The 4467-nt window shown below is 44.1% G+C and overlaps 1 pseudogene; it reads left to right on the forward strand.

The window, feature by feature from the left end:
* The first annotated feature begins 205 nt into the window (after positions 1–205).
* On the forward strand, positions 206–4133 carry LOC109881826 (protein SEC13 homolog; annotated as a pseudogene).
* Positions 4134–4467: the final 334 nt, after the last annotated feature.

The following is a 4467-nucleotide window of genomic DNA, read 5'->3' on the forward strand; positions in this document are numbered from 1 at the left end:
CAAAACTATCCTCTGAATTGATTGTATCTAGCTATGCCTCGTCCATTACTAACTGCACCTTGACTGATTAGATTTGACTGCGACCTTTGAACTGTACTGACGTGGTCTGTTGTGTGTAAAAGCATGATGCCCAGATGGATTACTACGGCACCAGACTGGCCACCTGCTCTTCTGACAGCTCTGTCAAGAATCTTCCATGTCAAAAATGGAGAACAGATTACTTGTGGCGGATTTGAGAGGGTAAGTGTGACCGAAATGATTTCAGATCTAAATGTGATTGTTCTTTTGATCACAGTTCTTATCTTTTATTAGTTATTTAACCTAGTTATATATAAAAATAGATTTCTACCATGTGTCAGCTTAGTGGGAAAACATGTGATTGTGATGTTGGAACTTTTTTCCATATTTTTTTCACATTTTCAAACTCACACAGAGGGAAGTATAAATGTTGCTGTTTTATAATTTTCTCTCTCGCCACAGTCACGAGGGTCCTGTGTGGCAGGTGGCCTGGGCTCAGCCCCATGTACGGCAACATCCTGGCCTCCTGTGTTCCCGCGACAGGAAGGTGATCATCTGGAAGGAGGAGGAATGGTACTTGGGACAAAATGTACGATGACACGACTCTTCAGGTAAGAGCCTCTCCTGTAACCACTTAACCCTTAATTGCTCCAGGGGCACGGAACCTTGGCTGACCCCTGACCCTGTGCTCCAGGGGCACGGAACCTTGGCTGACCCCTGACCCTGTGCTCCAGGGGCACAGAACCTTGGCTGACCCCTGACCCTGTGCTCCAGGGGCACAGAACCTTGGCTGACCCCTGACCCTGTGCTCCAGGGGCACAGAACCTTGGCTGACCCCTGACCCTGTGCTCCAGGGGCACAGAACCTTGGCTGACCCCTGACCCTGTGCTCCAGGGGCACAGAACCTTGGCTGACCCCTGACCCTGTGCTTCAGAAAAGGCAAGCAAAATAAGCATTTCTGTGAACTGTAAAGAAAATAGGCAATAATGTATTCTTCTGGGAAACATACCAGTTGAGTTCACAATATATCACTAGCCACTTTAAACAATGCTACTTAATATAAGGTTTACTTACCCTACATTACTCAACTCATATGTATATGAATATACTGTACTCTATATCATCTACTGCATCTTTATGTAATACATGTATCACTAGCCACTTTAAACAATGCTACTTAATATAAGGTTTACTTACCCTACATTACTCAACTCATATGTATATGTATATACTGTACTCTATATCATCTACTGCATCTTTATGTAATACATGTATCACTAGCCACTTTAAACTATGCCACTTTGTTTACATACTCATCTCATATGTATATACTGTACTCTATACCACCTACTGCATCTTGCCTATGCCGTTCTGTACCATCACTCATTCATATATCTTTATGTACATATTCTTTATGCCTTTACACTTGTGTGTATAAGGTAGTAGTTTTGGAATTGTTAGCTAGATTACTCGTTGGTTATTACTGCATTGTCGGAACTAGAAGCACAAGCATTTCGCTACACTCGCATTAACATCTGCTAACCATGTGTATGTGACAAATATATTTGATTTGATGTTAAAGATCTGTGAATTTTGTTGTATGTTATTGGTTGTTATAAACCGTGTGGTTCGAGCCATGAATACTTATTGGCTGAAAGCCGTGGTATACCAGACCGTATACCACAGCTTTGACAAAAAAAAGACTATTTACTGGTATAATTATGTTGGTAACCAGTTTATAATAGCAATAAGGCACCTCGGGGGGTTGTGGTATATGGCCAATATACCACGGCTAAGGGCTGTGTCCAGGGGATCAACAGTGGGACATTAAGAAGATCAGCAATGCACACGTTTACGATTTAAATTAATGTACTTTATCACTGTGTGGTCTGACGTAAAACCCTACAGCTTTCTATTCTCATAACAGTATGCTGTGTTCGTATGAATAAAACCTGAATGTTTCAGACTAAAGTAGTTGACATTTGAATTGCTAGACATGTTGTAGTCGTATGAACAGGCTTTTTTTTTTTTAAACAGTCTGTCAATGTGACTGTGTGTTGTAACAACCCAATGTCCTCCCTCTGTCCTGTCAGATTGGCTGTAAATGCAGTGAGCTGGGCTCCAACGGTGGTGCCAGGTGGTCTGATAGACCAGCCATCGGGTCAGAATCCCAACTGCACCAAGAGGTTTGTCTCAGGAGGCTGTGACAACCTGGTCAAGCTCTGGAAGTAAGTCAAGGGGGTCTTCTCTGTTAATGTTTAAATGCACAGCACCGTTATAGTTCTATAAAACTACAGAATATATTCACTTACAATAGCAACATGATGAAATAGCGTGAGCCACTACATGGAAAGTGTTACTAAATAGGTTCCTATGGTAACCAGACAGGTAAATAGGTTCCTATGGTAACCAGACAGGTAAATAGGTTCCTATGGCTGCCAGACAGGTAAATAGGTTCCTATGGCTGTCAGACAGGTAAATAGGTTCCTATGGTAACCAGACAGGTAAATAGGTTCCTATGGTAACCAGACAGGTAAATAGGTTCCTATGGCTGCCAGACAGGTTTGTATGTCTTCTTTCTTAGAGAGGAGGATGGCCAATGGAAGGAAGACCAGAAGCTGGAGGCTCACAGTGATTGGGTCAGAGATTTAGGTTGAGCTCCCTCCATAGGGACTACCCAGGTACGTCTCTACTACTATCAGAGAAAAACAGTGTTGTGTTTGATTCAGGCTCGTCTCATACGACCAACGAACTGCCGAAGGTCAATTCCAGTTTAGTTCATTCCGTCAATTCCAACAATTTGAAAAAGTGTCCGTTTTATTTACAATAGAGATGTTTTCGCCCTCAAATGTCACTTCCTGAATTCAAATGGAGTTGGACACATAACCACGTTCTATCATCTTGTAAGGTCTGTTGGGACCCTCGTGAACGCCAGTTTAAAATAAAACAGTTTTTTGTTGTGGTCTTGTCTGCTATAAATGCTAAGACATTTATCTCATAACAAAAAACTCTCTCTTGCTGTCTGACTGCAGGACAGCGGGGTCTTCATCTGGACATGTGACGACCCTTCAGGTAACAAGTGGACGGATAAACTGCTCCACAAGTTCAACGATGTGGCGTGTCAGCCGGTCCATCACCGGAAACATCCTGGCTGTGTCCGGAGGGGACAACAAGGTCAGCACACACACACACACACACACACACACACACACACACACACACACACACACACACACACACACACACACACACACACACACACACACACACACACACGTCAGTGCACACACACACAAGGTCAGTACACACACACACACCAAGACACCAAGCAACCAAGGTCAATACACACACACACACACACACGACACCAAGGTCAGTACACACACACACACACACACACACACAAGACACCAAGGTCAGTACACACACACACACACCAAGACACCAATCAACCAAGGTCAATACACACACACACACACACACACACAAGGTCAGTACACACACACACACAACGTCAGTACACACACACACCAAGACACCAAGCAACCAAGGTCAATACACACACACACACACACAAGACACCAAGGTCAGTACACACACACACACACACACACACACACAAGACACCAAGGTCAGTAGATACACACACACCAAGGTCAGTACACACACACACAAGACACCATGGTCATTACACACAACAAGAAACCAGCAACGAAGGTCAGTACACACACACACACCAAGGTCAGGTTTGAATTGTTTGCTCTTTCACTAAATAAACCTTTTTACATTTTCTGTCATAAATGTTGAAAGCGAAAAAGAATATGAAAGCAATTCTTTATTTCAAGCGATGATTTTATTGATGAAATGCCAGAAATGGGTAACATTTTGATCTGCAGCTATATGTATAATTCACACCCACTTAGCAGAAGCTTTTATCCACAGCGACTCTGTGCTGTTACAAATGATCCCCTTGTTTGTCTTTAATTGTGACTGTCGTTGCCTGTCTCTAGGTGACTCTGTGGAAGGAGTCAGCGGACGGCCAGTGGGCTTGCATCAGTGATGTCAACAAAGTCCAGGGAGCCGTATCAACCATCACAGATGGAGCAGCGAGTTAACTACCACCTAACCTAGTCCCAGATCTGGGCTAACTACCGCCTAGTCCCAGATCTGGGCTAACTACCACCTAGTCCCAGATCTGGGCTAACTACCGCCTAGTCCCAGATCTGGGCTAACTACCACCTAGCCTAGTCCCAGATCTGGGCTAACTACCACCTAGCCTAGTCCCAGATCTGGGCTAACTACTACCTAGCCTAGTCCCAGATCTGGGCTAAATACCACCTAGTCCCAGATCTGGGCTAACTACTACCTAGCCTAGTCCCAGATCTGGGCTAACTACTACCTAGCCTAGTCCCAGATCTGGGCTAAATACCGCCTAGTCCCAGATCTGGG

Source organism: Oncorhynchus kisutch, linkage group LG1 (assembly GCF_002021735.2).
Source record: "Oncorhynchus kisutch isolate 150728-3 linkage group LG1, Okis_V2, whole genome shotgun sequence".
Lineage (NCBI taxonomy): Eukaryota > Metazoa > Chordata > Actinopteri > Salmoniformes > Salmonidae > Oncorhynchus > Oncorhynchus kisutch.